We start from the raw sequence: 20,107 nt of genomic DNA on the forward strand, positions 1-20,107 counted from the left end.
TATATATGTATATATATATATATATATATATATATATATATACAAGTATGCAGATTTAAACACAAATGTATATTTTAAGATAAGACATATACATAATTTAAAAGGCTTCCAATCTTAAGAATTTTTCTATTAAATATTTGTTCTCCAAATTAACCAGATTAATTTTCTAAAGGATCTGGCTACAAATTTAAAACCCTTACCTCAAGTTCTCTTCAGATCTATGCATATAGGGGTTTCTCGTAAAGATTTTACCTAACCATGACAATAATGCATAAAGTCAAAATATGGAAATCCTTAGAGAGCATATGGAAGATGCGAAGAAGACAGGAAGTGCAAGATGCAAAAATAACATAAGCAAAATCACAAGAGTCTACCCGAATTTTGATGCTAATTTGCTTCTCCTCAGAAACTGTAGAGCAAGCTCCTTCCTTCTCCCACATTCCCAAGTCCTCCAATGCTCCAAAAATGCTCTCCAAACGCTGTGTCTAAGCTTCTAGAGTTCTCAGGAAGCACCTAGGATGTCTCTAGAAATAACTAGAAGGTTTCACCAACTAAGCATGAGCTTTTTCCAACCTTCTAGATGAGTCATAAGGTTGTAGACACCATGTGCTTAATTGGTGCACTAGGGGTGTTGTTGACATATGAGAAATAAAAAGGTGTGTTTACTCCTAGGCAAGCTTATAACTTTTGTTTAATTTTTTTATAACTTTCATTTTAATTTTTATAACTTTTATTATTATTATTTATTTATTACTTTATTATTATTTTATAATTATTATTAATTTTTAATTTCTAATTTTCTTTTATTTAATTCTTTTTCTCAATTAATTCTCATTTAATTAATTATAATCAAAATATCAAAGATCATGATATTATATTAATTTTCTCCAAATAATTAATTTATTAATTAAATCTATTTATTAAGACTTAATTAATAGAAAATTCACCGTAGACCTCCAAGATAAAATATAAAAAACCCATCATAGAACAATTCACACAAAATCAGTTTAAAGGGTTAAAAATCATGAATTATGTCATCCGACACATTTGACGGGTAAAATATCTAGATACTTGTCCTACCTCACTAGGAGAAATGGATTAAGGGTTTGGGATTTGGACTTGAGAATTTATCTCCCTTCTCTTATCATTGAGATAGTGTAATAGGGTATGCTCATTCTAGCAATTTAGAGAAGTCAATACCCTATACCTGCTGTAGACACCTAAATTTGATTACACTATTTTAGTAATCCTATTTAGTTATCTAAAAAGGCATTATTAATTAAATTTCTATTTAATTAATCCTTTGTCATCCCCTAGTTGATTAATTTAATTAATCATCTATAGTCCTAATTGATAAATCAAATAATCTATTATTTATCAATTAAATCCTATTCTTCTATCTAATTCCAAAAATCCCCATTTATTAAATAAATCTATTTGATAAATGAAATCCTCAAATTCAAAAACCCCTAACCTATCTCTAATCCTCCATTTAGCCTAATCCACCCCATCCACTCATACTAACCAAGCTTAGCCACTAACTCACCCACCCTCATTAATGCCATCCACTTGCACATCTCTAACATCCCTAATCTAATCCTAAACCCAAGCCTAATCCACCCCCTAATGTTGTCACATTCCTTAAACAAGTTTAAGACTTTCCTAATCCAAACCAAAGTCTCCCCTCAAAAAAACCCAACCACTAAGTCATGAGTGCTCTTACAAAACATAAAGACTCTTACAAGCCCACTCATGACTCTTACACCCATCTTCCACACTCTTCCCTCTTCCACACTCATTCCTCTTACATCCCTCTTACATACTCAACCCCACTCATCATGCTCTTAACCAACCCTTAACCCTACCCTCTCACACTCATCCTCCTTGTGACAAGTGTCACCTTCCGATTGGTGCTAAACAAGCACAATCCATGTGCTCCCCTTTGAATGCATCTTAGCCCTCCTTAAGCCTTCATCCATCCTTGCATCTAAGCCCTCCATCCCTCTACCCCTTAGCCTATAAATTGAATTCCATCCCAAGCCATTTCATCAACAATCTTTGAGCTAAAGTTACCATGCTATTTTGAGAACCAAAGCCATCAACCATACCCTTATAATGCCAAATTGAGAGCTCACAAAGCTACCAATTTGCCATTACCTATCTCCATTGAAGCAGCTTTTGAGCATCTTGAGCATACATCCATAGCAAAAGGACACATCTACAGAATCAAGAAAGCATGGAGTGTTTTCTCTTGTGAGGTTTGCACTTCTTGTTCTCTTTCTTTTTCTAAGCATATATGTGAATTTAGTTTTTGGTTTGTGAATGTTTACTTTATTTGTTAATGTTCTTTGCATACTGATTCTGGTTCTACACCTACAACCTACATAACAACCATGCATGTACATTTAATATATGTATAATACTAAGCTAAATAGGCAATGGCAAGAAGTGGTGCATTGTGTAGATCCCAACTAGTAGGTGGCTACGACTCCCTTCCTTAACCACATTAGAAATGTCATACAATAAGAGCAAACATGCACACCATACACATGCAAGTATGGGGTAAGTATCCATAATAAAGCACATGAGATAATAAACCATCTAACTAATCATCATCAATAACTAAAAGAAATGTAATGATCATCATGCATACATGAAATGTAACGTCTAAATGATCTCATCATATATCAACCAAATTCATAAAATAATGTATGATAATTTTAAAACAATACCACTAATCCACCAACATAAAACTAGTCTAGCATAGTGTGATAATAATAACAACAATGTGTACAAAAATATGTGAACGAGGGTAGGCACTACATCCAACCCCCCCTTGGGTTAGGCTTACTCCTGGAAGCCTACAAATATGTAGGGATATAACTCTCGTAATCTGGCTACATCCTCCCATGTAGCTAAAGAATCATTAGTAGGGTCCCATTGGACCCTTACCTGCTCGATGGTTCGACCCTTGAGGGTCAACTCTCGCTGCTCCAGAATACAAACCGGCTCCAAAGCTAGCTGCCCATCCTTTATCTGCAATGCATTCCAATCAAGAACATGTACAACATCAGGAATATACTGCCTAAGTACTAAAAAATGGAAAACATCATGAATGCGAGCTAGGCTGGGCAGTAGAGCAAGGTGATAAGCAACTAGGACAATCCTCTCTAGAATCTCGAATTGTCTCACAAAGTGAGGTACTAGCTTAGAAACCTTTCCGTATCGAATCAGACTCTTTCACAAATGCACTCTCAAGAAAACCTTATACCCCATAGCAAACTGCTTATCTGTCCTATGTGCATCAACATGCTTTTTCTGCCTATCCTGTGCAGTAGTCAAGTGCTTATGGATACACACTACCTGTTGCTCCATATCTCGAAGCATCTCAGGACCCAATAGGATGCGATCCTCAAGACTATCCCAACTCAATGTTGTATGAAAAGGATGTCCATATAATGCCTAAAATGGTGCCATGCCAATAGAACTGTGAAAACCATTTTTCTAAGTAAACTCCACTAGGTAGAGATAGTCCTCCCAATGTGTATACCTATCCATCACATACATCCTTAACATATCTTCCAAAACCTGATTCACCCTCTCTATTTGACCATCTATCTCTGGATGATATGCCAAACTAAAGTTTAATTGCACTCCAAGCTCATGCTGCAGTGATGTCCAAAATGCGGATGTAAATACAGGATCCCTATTAGAAATAATCTTTCTAGGAATGCCATGTAATCTTACAATGTCACGCATGAAGACATTGGCTACAGAAGTTACTATGTAGGAAGACCTGATCGGTGAAAAATGTGCCACCTTAGTCAACTGATCAACGGTGACCATGATAGCATCATGACGATGAACAATCATAGGTAATCCTACTATGAAATCCATGGAGATGATATCCCACTTCCAAGAAGGAATGAGATTCGGCTGCAAAAGTCCAGCAGGGTTCTAGTGTTCTGCCTTCACTCTCTAACACTCAAGACACCTAGCCACATAATCAGCAATGTCTCACTTCATCCTAGACCAAAAGAACAAATGCCTCAAATTAGCATGCATCTTCTTGACACCTGGATGTGCTGAGTAAGGTGTACGATGGGCCTCTACTAGGATCAAGGTGTGAAGGTCATCTAGTAATGGCACATAAATCCTCCTCAAATGTCTCAAAAGGCCATCTAACTCTCGAATATAGCCTATAAACCTACCTTCCAAAGGTCTTCTTGAATCTATTTCTCTGCACACTTCTTGATACCAAGAATTTGTAGGAAGTGCCTGAAGAATCCGAATCCTCAAATCCACACTAAGAGTCATAGATGATATCACATGTCTCCTACGAATCAAAGCATCTGCCACCACATTCTTCTTTCCTTGAATGTACTTAACCTCAAAATCATACTCGCATAGAAATTCCATCCATTGTCTCTGGTGAGCATTCAAATTAGGCTGAGTGAAAATGTACTTAAGATTGTGATGATCACTATGTAGATTGAATCTATGCCCCAATAAGAAGTGTCTCCACCTTGTCAAAGCATGAACTACTGCTACTAACTCAAGATCATGTGTAGGGTAATTTAGCTCATAATCCTTGAGCTTTCATGATTCATACACAATCACCCATCCATTTTGCATCAAATATACCCCAATCCCTTCAAGAGAAGCATCTATACACACCATGAAATCACCTTCTGGATCAGGTACTACTAAGATCAATGCATTGGTCAAAATCTCCTTGAGCTTCTGAAATGCTTCCTCACAATTCTCTATCCACACGAACTTCTTTCCTTTCCTTTGAAGAGAAGTGATAGGATGAGCTATCCTAGAGAAGTTTTGGACAAATCTGCAATAATAACTAGCTAGACCCATGAAACTACAAATCTCTAACACATTAGTTGGTGTAGGCTAATTATTATCACTTGAATCTTTGTAGGATCCACTAAAATACCATCACCTAAAATGACATGCCCTAAATACTGAATCTCTGATTTGAAGAATTCACACTTAGCTGCATTGGCATAAAGTTGATTGTCCCTTAAACACTATAAAACTAATCGCAAGTGTTCATCATGCTCCCTCTAAGACCTAGAGTATATCAATATATCATCAAGAAACACAAGTAAAAACCTGTCCAAATAAGATTGGAACACACCATTCATCAAACTCATGAAAACCGATGGAGCATTAGTCAACCCAAAAGGTACCACTATAAACTCATAATGCCCATAGCGAGTTCGGAAGGTGGTCTTGTGAATATCAACTTCTTTAATGCGAAGCTGATGGTATCCTAACTTGAGGTCAATCTTGGAGAATACTGTAGCTCCCTTGATCTGATCAAATAAGTCATCAATCCTTGGTAGAGGATACCTATTCTTAATAGTCACCTTATTCAACTATTTGTAGTCAATAAAAAGGCACAAAGAACTGTCTTTCTTCTTCACAAAGAGCACTGGAGCTCCCCATGGTGATACACTAGGTTGAATGCTCCCTTTGGCTAGAAGTTCCTCTAGCTAAAGACATAACTCACCCAATTCATGTGTAGTCATACGATAAGGATCTTTAAAGATAGGCTTCACTCTAGGAATCAAATCAATACTGAAATCGATGTCCCTCTTTGGAGGCATGCTTGGAATCTCACTTGGAAAGACATCTACATACTCCTGTAAAAGTGGGTGACCTAAAGTCTTCCTCATGGGATCTTCCTCATCAAGATCATTTACCATAATAGAAAATAGCTAACATCCCTTACGGAAACTCTTCTTCATTTGTATAGCAAAAATCATCCACAAAGATATAGGCCTTGGTATCCCAAATATCTTCACATCATTCCCTTGGTCATCTTGGCACATAATAATCTTCTTCCTACAATCTATAATGGCTCTATGAGATCCAAGCCAGTCCATGCCTAAAACTACATCATAGGAACCAAGGGGTATGACTCAAAGATCCACTGCAATACCAAAGCTTCCTAAGCTAAGCCCACACTTATGAACTACAGAATCTATGAAGACCTTAATGCTTGAGGCTAGCTCCACTTGCCAACCATAATCTTGCTTCACTGCATCTAGCTTACACTTAGAAACTATAGATGGTGAAATAAATGAATCTTTATCTCCTAAATGAAACAATACTAAAAGAGATATACCTTGAATAGCACCTGTGGTCTCAACCACTGTTCCCTGATGATCTGCCTGATGGTGATCTACTACTACAAACACTCTATGAGCTCTACCTGCATCACCAACTGTAGGCTCTGAAACTATAGGCCTAGGTCCTAAAAATTGAGGTGCTCACTATGGACACTGAGCTGCATAATGTCCAATTTGACCACATGGAAAACATTATGTATTTCTACCATATCCTTTCCCCATAGGTGGTGCATTTGATTGCTGACGGCTATTCCTGCTAACAAAAGATTAACTGCTTTGAGCTAGCTGATTGGGCTGATTTTGTTTATTGTGTTGAGCATTGTAGTTGTTCTTGGAGTTAGAACCTCTACCACCACCTTGAGCCTAAGAATTTGATCCCTTCTGCTATTGTGTCTGCTGAGATTGCTGCTAATAGTGTTTACCCTTAGAAAAAGAAGGCTTCTTGTTACCACTTGAATTGTAGTTTCCTTTAGATCTTGACGCTGCTGGCACTCCTACAAAACCTCCTTGACCAAGGTTGACACTTTTCTCAACAAGGATAGCTCAATGTACCACATCCTTGAGGGTCTTTGGCTCAAATACCTTAACACCCCCAATTATACGGTTATTCAAACCCCTAATAAAGTGTTGTGTCAACTAAGCTAAATTTTTACTGAATCCTGAAAAAGACATGAGCTCATAAAACTTACACTCATACTCGGTCATTGACATAGTGTACTGTTTGAGATTATGAAATTCATCTAACCTTTGTTGTTTCCATTCCTCTGGTAGGAATCGTTCGTAGAAACTTTCTAAGAATAGTTCCCATGTGACACTGCTCATATTGATTCCCAGCTTCTTTTCCTCAATTGTCCACCAAGTGGCCCCAAAACTCTCCAAATTGGTGATTGCAAATCTTGCCTTAACATTGCTGTCAAAATCATGCATGGAAAAAATCCTGTCAAGGGAAATAAGCCACTATTTGGCCACATAACCATAACCTTTCCCATTGAAAGGCTTGACCCTTGATCTCGAAAGATCCTCCATCTGAGTGGACACAATGGACCTCTGACGATCCTTTCGAGGGCTCCTAGACTTGGGTCTATACTCTTCTTCTGTCTGATGTGCTTTGGGCTGATCTTGAATAGGAGGTAGGTGGTCAAGAATAGTCTGCATCATCTATCTCAAATCAACCTCTTCAGACTCAACTTGGTCCTCTCTATGGCTCTCTTCTTGCTACTTACTAGTGTGCTCTCCTCTGCTCTCTTCATGAGTAGATTCCCCATGGGCAGACTCATGGGCACTAATAGCTTTTCCATGACCACGACCTCTACCATGGTCTCTACCACAACCTCTAACAAAAGATCTAGTCCCAAATACCATCCTACAATAGTAAAAAGTACTATTACAATCAAAAGACACATATTTGAAATAGACTAAGTTCAATTTAGGTAAAATTTTTAGTTTTGAAATCTAAGTGTTGAAGTATGAAAAATATACAAGTAACAGTTCAAGTTCTATTTCAGTTCACCTAGTTTTCAAATTGAAGAGATACACTTAATAGTTCAAAATTCTAGTTTTTCCAAAATACTCAGAGCTCTCAATGTAAAAACTCAGGCTCTGATACCAAATGTAATGCCCTGCCAAGGGATCCAAAGAATTAACCTAGAATTTCACTAAGTTTAGTAGCATTTTTTTTTAAAAACATGAAAGTAAATACCACATATAACTTATACACAATAACGGAAGCATAACAATGTCCATTTAAAAGAAAACATAACATACACAACAGATTACATTCTTTAAGGATCCTTTAACATTGAATTACATCTAAATCAACTAACATTATTGAATCCATCTAGTACAACAACGACATGAAATAATAATGATAAGTGAAATGTTTATACATTACATTTCTAAATTCTCAATCATCCACTGTACATGTCACAGAGTATGAAAAGATTAAAAGAATATACATATGTGGAATAAAGTACATCATCCTATTCTAACCCATAATACATCAAAGTAAAGATAATCACATGATACATATGATACATCATCATAGAAGATATATACATCCATCATAAAGATCAAACATAATAACTAAGTGCACGATTTCTCCTCACTATTAATAGCATCATTAGACCATCATGGTTCCTAGCCATCCCTCCGTGTGTAACATTCCAAATCACCGAGGAGATCATCAATGTTAACATAGTAGGAATGTCACTCCTAACATATACTACATCATATGCAGAAATTAATCTAACATGCAAATAAAAGCATAAGATAACATCATCTAACATATGCTAATCATCAATGAAAGTATACATATCAACCATCACAAAGGATGCATCAGTCATGATGTCTCAAATGGATCTCAAATGATAAGAGTGTAAAAAACACTACCACCCGATCGCATGGTACCTAAGTGGTCCACTCCCACCATGCTGAGGAGATAATCTCAAGTCCCAAATAGGCTATCCAAAATCACAAAGCATAAATTGCTATAAGTCCAGGAATCCTAAAAGTATACTAACTCAAAGGTTCCAAACACAAAACCAACATCTAATTCCCAGAGGCACACAAAGACATGTAGGAATCTACTATGCAGGCAAGAAAGTGTCATCGCATATATCATGTAGAAGTTACCCTGGCAATTAGCTAAACTCCATGGGTCCCTACCGATCCTCATGCGGCCACTAGTATCCTCTCATACTAACAAGGCATACTATGGAATGCAAGGTTGCAACCATTCATTCTCTCTAATCCCATCCTGGTTTGTACATGCACTTGAGGCATGGGCGAGAACAAAACAATTATCTTTTTAGGTTCATTTAGTTAGTATTAGGGGTGAATATTTTCAATTATTAACCAACTTAAAATGAGTTACCCTGGCTGCCTCCTAGGGCCCTGACCCCCATTGCAAGCCACTTCCCGACACTAGAAGTAGATAACCTATCCTAAGCTCATGGAATCATTATTCTCAAAATTACAAAAGATAATCCATATTAAGAACATCAAATATGTACAATAAAAGAATCAAATCTCCATGAGCAAGCATCCATAGAAAATCATGACCACAACAGCTCTCTATTGGCAACTAAAGCATCACTGATAATCAAAAGTATCCATTGGTTCTCAATAATTGAAATATTTTCCAAATCATATTGATCGAAGACTCCAAAATGATTGAGTCAAAACATGTCACAACATGACATCATAAACCAACATTTTAGTCCCATCATGGTGACTAGAAAATATCCCAAGGATAACTGATCGATGACTCAAAGATGGTTAAGTCAAGTGTCTCATAAATAGGAATCTCAACTATAACAATCAGTAATTACAAACATTACATAGAGCATTCCATCACATAACCATGGTTGGATTTATAAAGATTGGAAATAAGACATCATCATGACATCCCAATCATAACTCTCGACCCTCTAGTAGACGTCCTATAACTAGTCAACACTAGTCAACCCAAAACCCAAAATAGAAACATAAAGAATACACAATGCAAGCACATGTTTTGGTTTTGTTAAGATTACATTCTTGATTTAAATGTAGAGGTCTCAGTTTACGTTTCCAAAGTTATACATTGAGTAGAGAAATTGCACGTTTTACCTAACACATGTATTGCTTTGGATGGATAAAAGTTTTCCTTTATACATCTAAAAATCCATCTTCCAATTATAATATTTGTTTTGAAAATGTCCCCCATCAAACTACCAATTAAATTTCATATATTTTTTTAAAGATTTAAATCAATTAATTAAATCTTAATAGTTAAATTACAATATTATAAAAGAGGAACCTTTAATACAAATCATTATCATTAATATAATAATTTAAATTTATTAATAACATATTTCCATACATACATACATACATACATACATACATACATACATACATATATATATATAATTATTAATATTACATTTTAATAAAAACATAATTGAATTACAACAATTTCAATTGATATCATAAAAAATTTTATCACATAACTATTAAAACATATGCCTTTGAATTCATATGATAATATTATAACATATAACATTACCATTGATAATGTCATACATTATAACATTACCAATGAACTCAAATTTTTCATTGCATAACATTGTTTGTGATTTGTAAATGCTAGTACTGCGCAAGTGAACCTTATATCAAATCAAGGCACATATTATATGCTCGTAATAACATTTGGCGTCATTTTTTTTTTTAAGGTGAATACACTTGCTTCCCTTGTCGTGGAGCTAGGAGCACTCTGTACTCTGTTGTCATAGAGTACTATGGTGACAGCGGGTACAGAGTACCCCTTTTTTGCAGTACCTGCAATGGCAGTTACTCTACTGACCTACAGGGACAGTGGGTACGGGTTTTCCCACTTGTCCAAAACATTTTAATCAAACATTCGGCCCATAGTAAGATTTTGAGTTTCATTAAACATTATTTTATTGTGATATGACAACGACGTTTTTAAATGAATATATATATAAGTATATGTATATATATATACGTATATATATATATATATATATAAGTATATGTATATATATATATATATATATATACATATACTTATATATATATATATATACGTATATATATATACATATACTTATATATTTACAAGTATGCAGATTCAAACACAAATGTATATTTTAAGATAAGACATATACATAATTTAAAAGGCTTCCAATCTTAAGAATTTTTCTATTAAATATTTGTTCTCCAAATTAACCCAATTAATTTTCTAATGGATCTGGCTACAAATTTAAAACCCTTGCCCCGAGTTCTCTTCAGATCTATGCATATAGGGTTTTCTCGTAAAGATTTTAACTAACCATGACAATAATGCATAAAGTCAAAATATGGAAATCCTCAGAGAGCATATGGAAGACACAAAGAAGACAGGACGTGCAAGATGCGAAAATAACATAAGAAAAATCACAAGAGTTTACCCAAATTTTGATGCTAATTTGCTTCTCCTCAAAAACTGTAGAGCAAGCTCCTTCCTTCTCCCACGTTCCCAAGTCCTCCAATGCTCCAAACATTCTCTCCAAACATTGTGTCTAAGCTTTTACAAATGGCTGAATATAAAGAATTCTCAAGAAGCACCTAGGATGTCTCTAGAAACAACTAGAAGGTGTCACCAACTAAGCATGAGCTTTTTCCAACCTTCTAGATGAGTCATAAGGTTGTAGACACCATGTGCTTAATTGGTGCACTAACCCCCGTGTTGTTGACATATGAGAAAAAAAATGTTGCGTTTACTCCTAAGCAAGCTTATAACTTTTGTTTAATTTTTTTATAACTTTCATTTTACTTTTTATAACTTTTGTTATTATTATTTATTTATTACTTTATTATTATTTTATAATTATTATTAATTATTAATTATTAATTTTCTTTTATTTAATTCTTTTTCTCAATTAATTCTCATTTAATTAATTATAATCAAAATATCAAAAATCATGATATTATATTAATTTTCTCCAAATAATTAATTTATTAAATTAAATCTATTTATTAAATTAAATCTATTTATTAAGACTTAATTAATAGAAAATTCACCATAGACCTCCAAGATAAAATATAAAAAACCCATCATAGAACAATTCACACAAAATCAATCTAAGGGGTTAAAAATCACGAATTATGTCATCCGACACATTCGGTGGGTAAAATATCTAGATACTTGTCCTACCTCACTAGGACAAATGGTTTAAGGGTTTGGGATTTGGACTTGAGAATTTATCTATCTTCTCTTATCATTGAGATAGTGTAATAAGGTACGCTCATCCTGGCAATTCAGGGAAGTCGATACTCGGTACCTACAACCTGCATAACAACCATGCATGTACATACAATATATGTATAATACTAAGCTAAATAGGAAATGGTAGGGAGTGGTGCATCGTGTAGATCCCAACTAGCAGGTGACTATGAATCCCTTCCTTAATCACATCAGAAACACCATACAATAAGAGCAAACACGCATACCATACACATGCAAGTATGGGGTAAGTATCCATAATAAAGCACATGAGATAATAAACCATCTAACTAATCATCATCAATAACTAAAATAAATGTAATGATCATGATGCATACATGAAATGTAAAGTCTAAATTATCTCATCATATATCAACTGAATCCATAACATAATGTCTGATAATCTCAAAACAATACCACTAATCCACCAACATAAAACTAGTCTAGCATAGTCTGATAATAATAACAAAAATGTGTCCAGAAAGATGTGAATGAGGTTAGGCACTACAAATATAAGACTCCTACTAGAACATTAATAGTTAAAGAGATTTCTAAGAAGAAAAATCATAACATCATGATGATTGGCATTTCTTTTACTTTTAATTATGTTGAATTTTATAACATCAAAAGTTTCAATACTACTCATAAAATGTGGACCAAACTAAAAGATATCTATGGAGGAAATGAAAATGTAAGTAGAGCCAAAGAAAAAAGTCTTAGAGGCCAGTTTGATCAAATGAAGATGAGAGAGGATGAAAACATTGCAAAATATGTTGAGTAAATTAAAGTAAGTATGAGTGTAATCAAAGCATCTAAAGGAGACATTGATGAGAAAATAGTTGTAAGCAAGGTACTTAGAACTCTTCTTCCTATATATATAGTTAGAGTGTCTATTATTCAAGATATGAGATGCGATCCAAATAAAAAGATAAATATGGATGCTCTAGTGGGCAGATTGATAGCTTTTGAATTGGATAACTATGATAACTATGTCCCTAGTTCCAAAGGTATTGAGTCTGCATTTGAAGCCAAGCTTTCACTCAAGAAAAAAGATGGTAAATCAAAAGGAAAACTATCAGATAGTGAAGAAGAGGAAGAAAGTTCAAATAGTTATCTTGAAGTGGTTAAAGACCTATTTGCAACAAAATATTCCAAAGGAAGAGGAAAGTAAAAAGGTAAGATTCCTCAAATCTATTTTTCATGTGAAGAAATTGGTCACATTGCTACAAGATGTGCCAACAAACAAGGAAAAGAAGAATATAAAAGTAGTAAGTTCAAAGGCAAGAAGGAATTCAAGAGCTACAAGGATTACAAGGACAAATGTAATAAATCTTGTTATATGGCTAAAGATTTTGATAGTAGTGAAGATGATGAAATGGTATCTATAGCTATAAAATATGAATCGAATGATGAGTAAGATAAAATGAAACTTATTTCCCATGTTAGTAATAATGATAAATGGATTATTGATAGTGGTTGCTCTCATCTATGACTAGTGAAAAACCAAAGTTTGAACATATGGAACACTATGATGGTGGAAGTTTAAGATTTGGAAACAATGAACCTTGTTTCATAAAATGAAAAGGTTGTATTTCACTTATTGATGAACTCAAATTTGACAATGCCTAGTGGGTGGAAGGACTAAAGCATAATCTATTGAGTGTGGCACAATTGAATAACATTGGATTTAAGGTAAAATTCATGAATGGGAAAGCCAAATTGCTGGATGGAAAAGGAAATCTAGTTGGGCCTCACAAACAAACTAAAGGTAACCTATTATACATATATCTCAGTGAAAATTCATGTGTTATTGCTCAAGTAGAAGAAAGTTGGTAATGGCATAAAAGGTTGTGTCATGTGAACTTTGAAAATCTAGTCAAGATAAGAAAAAATAGAAGAGTAAGAGGTATTCCTAGTCTGACAAAACTTGATATGGACCTATGCAAAAATTATCAAATTGGCATGATGGGAAAGACAAGTTTCAAAAGCAAGGACTATCATTTTGAAGAAGTCTTGGAGTTGGTTCATATAGACTTCCGTGGACCTATTGAAATAGAGAGTTATAGTGGAGATAAGTTTTTTATTTTTTTTGTTGATGATTATTCTTGAATGATGACTATAATGTATCTGAAAGAAAATTCTAAAGCATTTCAAAAATTGAAGTGGTATCTGGTAATAGTAGAGAAAGAAACTAGAAAGAAGCTAAAGTGTTTGAGATTAGAAAGAGGTGATGAATTCATCTCTAATGAATTCAATGAATTCTACATTGAAAGATGAATTAAGAGACAAGTATTAGCCTTTGGTACACTACAACAAAATGGTATAGCTGAAAGAAGGAACAGATCCATCATGGATTGTGCAAGAACCTTGATGATAGAAAAGAATATTGCAATCAACTACTAGAAGGAAGAAATCATTACTACAGTACATACCTCAAATAGAGTACAACTAAAGAAAAACTCAAACTAAACTCCTTATGACCTATGGTATGGCTACAAACCTAATATAGGTTACTTGAAATTATTGGTAGAAAATGTTATATCTTGAAGGAATTTAGGAAAGGTAAATTTGATGTCAAAGGTGATGAAGGGATATTCCTAGGATACTCCTATAGATGTAAAGTGTACAAGTGTTTGAATCTAACTCCTCATAAAATCATAGAAAGTGCACATGTGAGAATTAATGAATTTGTAGAAAAGAGTGAAGAAGAAAATAAACAAAGAACTTGAGGATTACAGAAGATTTTTGTATTACAAACCTAATACTTTTCCAAATCTAATTGAAAGATAGGAAGCTTCATCTCTTGAATCCCCAAAATCTCTAGAAGTACCTAAGTTACAGTCAATGCAACCCAAGTCATAGTCTGAAGGACCTGAGTCACACTTAGCTACCAAGTTATAGTCAGTGCAACTTGAGTCATCAGAAGAACTTGACTCATAGAAAATGGGGCCCAAACTTGATGATTATGTCAAGCTATGTGAAACAAATTCTAATAGAAATATATGTTAGAAGGCACCATGCACATGATCAAATCATTAAAGACAATTTAGATGGAACAATGACAAGAAATGAATTGAAAGGTACATGCTCGCTTGCTAAATTTGAACCTAGAGATGTTAAAGATTCTTTGGATAATGAAAGTTGGATTGAAGAAATGAATGAAGAAATAGAATAGATTGAAAGGAATAAAAACTAAACTCTTGTTCCTATACCCAAGGATAAGAATGTGAATGGCACAAAGTGGTTTTTTAGACATAATTTGAATGAAGATGGAAGAGTTTTAAGAAACAAAGAAAGGTTAGTTTGTCAAAGGTTATTCTCAAGAAGAAGGTATTGACTATGGTGAAACTTTTTCTCCTATTTCAAGATTAGAAGGTGTTAGGAATTTACTAGAATATGTATCACATAAATGTTTTAAATTTTATCAAATGGATGTGAAATATGCATTCTTGAATAGAATTCTTGACGAAGAGGTTTACATAGAACAACTAGAAGGTTTTGTAGATCCTAGCAAAGGGGATATGGTCTTTAAATTGCACTAAGAATTGTATGTTTTCAAGCAAGCTCATGTGGCACAAAATACTTCATAACTACTTAACAAAATTTGGATTTTAGAGAATAAATGATCATAACAGTCTATATATCAAAGAAGGACCAGACAAGAAAATTGTACTAGAAAAAATCTTTGTGGATGACACATTGTTTAATAGAAATGATGACTTGTGCAAAGTATTTTTAGAAGAGATGAGTATAGAATTTGAGATGTCCATGTTTAGAGATTTAAAATTCTTTGTTCGATTGTAAATTCAATAGAAGAAAGATGGTAGCTACATCACTTAGTCTAAATTTATCAAGAAGATACTAAAGAGATTTGGAATGGAAGATTCAAGACTAGTTGGAACACCTATGTCTACTGGACATAAGCTTTCCAAAAATAATGATTCCAAGGAGGTAGATTAGACCACATATAGATCAATGATTGGAAAATTATAGTATATTGTACATACTAAGCCTGGCATTGCTCTTACTATTGGTATACTGACAAGATTCTTAAAAAATCTTAAAGAAAATCATATGATGGCAATCAAGAGATTCATGAGGTATCTAAAGGGTATTGAAAATTATGGTTTATGGTAAAAGAAAGGAGGTAACTTAGAGTTATAAGCCTTCATTGATGCTGATTAGGTGGGAAGAATTGATGACAAAAAGAGAACTAGTGGTGGGGCATTCTTTCTTGGTAAAAGACTAGTGTCTTGGACAAGCAAAAATAATAATTGTATTTCTTAGTCCACAACAGAGGTAGAATATGTGGCAAAAATAGTTAATTGTTCCAATATTGTTTGGTTCAAATAATTTTTGGTAGGTATGAAGATAAAAATAAAAGATCTACTGGTTATCTTCTGTGATAACACTAGTGCAATCAACATATCAAAGAATCTAGGGATGCATACCAAAACCAAGCACATTTTTATAAGATATCATTTTCTAAGAGAATTGGTACAAGACAAGGAAGTAAGGTTGTAATATTTGAATAGCATAGAACAACTTGTAAAAATTTTCACCAAGCTGTTACCTAAGGATGCATTTTTCTATGTAAAGCTCACTAAATGAAGTTTAGTGATGCATCAACCAGAGCATGTTGAAGATCAATTCGTTGATGCAGTAATGAAAGGAAAGATTTTATATGAATCAATACTTAAGGTATATTGGATATTACACTATTCATAATCTTTGGCATTAAATGTCAAAGTGGGAGAGTTTTGATGTCATAATTCATTCTATAAAAAGGGAGAAAGTAAAAGAGGAAGAATAATTGAAGATTTTGGTTTGATATCAAAGGAGGAGAGTTTTCTATCATATAAAGATGTTGAAGACAAAAGAGTCTTGTTGATAGAGGGAGAAGACTGAAGATAGAGGGAGTTCACACTGATAGAAGGTGTTCTCATGGATGAGAATCAAAATGTAACTAAGGATATTTTCCTTACTTTATTTTTCTCTATAAATTTCATTATATTATGACATGTATTTCCATTAATTCCAAAGATGGAGATTGTTGAAAATAATTAATCAAATATATATTGTCTTTGATGTTAGAAAAAATGTCATACATTCACCAATAAGTGTCTTTCAAGCTCACTTAGGAAATGAAGATAATTTCCTCTATCTATCAAGTATTCCTATGTATGAAAAGTTCAAAAGTCAGTGTCTATTGAGTTCACTCAGGAGACAAAAAAAGTTGAAAGATAACAAGTGTTAACTAAGCTCACTCGCTTACCAAAGAGGATTCGAAGAAGGTAGTGTCTACTAATTTCACTTGGGAGACAAAGCAAGTTGGCATAAGAACTAATGTTAATCAAACTCACTTGGTTAATAAAGGAAAATTTGTTTTGGTTAGTGTCCACCAATCAGGGTCAGCTAACCAAGTATTTTCTTGTCTTGGCATATTGAGTTCAATTGATTTGTTTGTGGGTTGTAGCAAACTATGGAGATGAATATTAAGTATTGTAAGTTGTATTCAAGCTGACTTAACAATTGGTAAGATACAAATATAATGTCAAGTTGAGGATTTAATGTGGGCAAGTAGGAGAAGATTTGAAGATGTCAAGAGGAAGTGATTTTGGAGGATAAGAAAAACATCCTTGTGGAGCTGCAAAGATACATTCGATCAAGAAGGATCAACTACTTAAGCCAAAATTGAGACTATAATCAGCAATTCAGCTGCATCAAAAATTAGGTCATCTCATTGTTACTTTCTAAACATTTTAGTAGTGATTTAAATCTCTTAACAGAGTTAGCTTAATAACTAGTTTCAAATCCTCTAACAAGGTGACATTTCTATTTGAAGTGTCTTGAAGAGCTCTAACAAGGGCACTCCTAATAGGGTGATTAAATCACCTAATAGAGTCACACCTAATAGTGTTTTTTGTAACCTTTAACATGGTTGGCTCCTAATAGGGCCCACTTTAGAAGAGTGAAAATAATAACTAGTTACAATTGGTAGTTTTCTCCCAAATTGGGTTTCCATATTAAATCCTAGTGTCACTTGTGTTCATACTATTTTGTTTATGCATATGTAACTAAGTTAAATTTAAGGTTAATCACTATTAATCACATTAAGATCAGTATATTTAGTTATTTCCAAATTACAATTGAATCTCAATACTTGCCAAGTTACAGTATTTGTCAGTGTTAACCAAGTGGCTATGTGTTGGCTAAGTAACAATAGAATACAGTTTAATTAGATTTTATGTTTTGATGTGTATTGACATCTAAGGGATTTAGGATTTATTTTGAAGTAACTAATCCACCCCTCCCCTCTCAATTACTCCTCTTATATTTTCAACACCTATTGCTAGTTATCATGAGAAGACATAAGTGAGACTTAGTAGGCCTCTTTATGGAGATTAGCTTTTCATAACTTGGTCATAAGACATGTTTGTAAGGAAGTTTCTAAATAGAAAACATAAAGAAATAAATTAAGGATGAATAAAATTAGTCAACTTTGACTATTTAACACTTTTAGCCTAAGAGTTAGTCATTCGTGTATAGTATTTAAGCTAGTCATACTCGTAGGTCTTCTATGACCCTTAACGTATTTTAGTAGTACTCTACAAGTGAAAATAAGAAATGAAAACTCAAAAAAAAGTGATAACCAATCTCAACAAAACGTACTAGACTTTTTGCATGCATTAGCACTATATGTGTGTATACATATATATTTATGTATGTATGTATGTATATATGTATATATATACATATAGATATATATATTATATATACATATATATATACACATCTATACATACATACATACATACATACATATGTATTCATATACATATTATGTGTGTGTGTGTGTGTGTGTGTGTGTGTGTAAGTATATATATGTATATGTATATATTATATATTCAAAACTTCATAGAATTTTAGGGGGAGACATAGGCCCCTCTCTCTGGGTTAACTATTATATATCCAAGCCCAATTACACTAGATCTTCTCCCCCTATGTGAAGGTGATAGTTTGGTTATTGGTGCAGAGTAGCTCCTTCTATGGCTGGTTCATATGCTTCATTTTCCCCTTCCTTTGTCCTAGTCCTTTAGTCAAAGAATATATATATATATATATATATATATATATATATATTTATTTATTTATTTATTTATTTTCTAAATAGTCATATATTAGTAGTGGATGCAAAAATCCTAATACATTTTGTTGGGATTGACTGTCCCTTATTTTTTATTTTCATTTCCAAATTCATTGGGCTAATCTAATGCTCTTTTTAGTTTCAAAACAAAACAAAGTATATAGTATACTTAGGGTATAGATTATATAGATTCAAATAATGATTTAGTTATAATTATGAATTTCATTTTCAAGAGCTATAAGCAATTGCAAATTTAAAATAATATATTAAATTTAAATAAATAAGTGAATGGTGATTCTTTTTGTTATATAATGAAACTAATAATATATAGTGGAACTTGGTTATCTCAAGAGGACAGTGGAGCCATTTTATTAAAAAGCTAAGCTTCAAGACATTTGGCTAATTTCCTAATTCCTTTTGATTGCAAAAAGTAAGTAATAAAATGTAGATTATTGGTTCACATGATAATTTAATTATATTTTTAATGAATTACTATTAACAAAAAAATTGTAAAAAAAGAGTTTTCAAAAGTTCTAATAAAAAAATTTAAATAGTAATAATTGTGGTTACTATTTTAAGAGTATATATATTAAAAGATGTTTTTTCACAAGAACTTCATTTTAAGAGGAAAAAATAGAAAGATATAGACATTAAATCTATAGACTTCTCAAAATAATTAACATTAAAGACACATTTAATCAAATAATTTGATATTGTAAATATTGGTGCTTCAATTACTAGTTAAAACCATCCTTCTTAAATAAAGATAGGTTTGCTCATTTTTATTTTTATTTAGCAATATAAAATTTGTATGTAAATAGAGGGAAATATAATATCTATATGTAAGTAGTTTTATGCTTAGTAAATTATGAGATAGAAAATTCTAATTAGACTTAAATTAACAATGTCAATATTTTATGATTTAGTGTAAGGCAAGAGTATCCCCAAACGAATAACCACATAGTGAAATATAAATAATAACACAAAGATTTAGATCCAAAATATTGCCAATTCTCAAAATATAATCATAATATTTACATGCAA

Source organism: Cupressus sempervirens, chromosome 10 (genome assembly GCF_028749045.1).
Source record: "Cupressus sempervirens isolate cs-2001-9-10 chromosome 10, ASM2874904v1, whole genome shotgun sequence".
Lineage (NCBI taxonomy): Eukaryota > Viridiplantae > Streptophyta > Pinopsida > Cupressales > Cupressaceae > Cupressus > Cupressus sempervirens.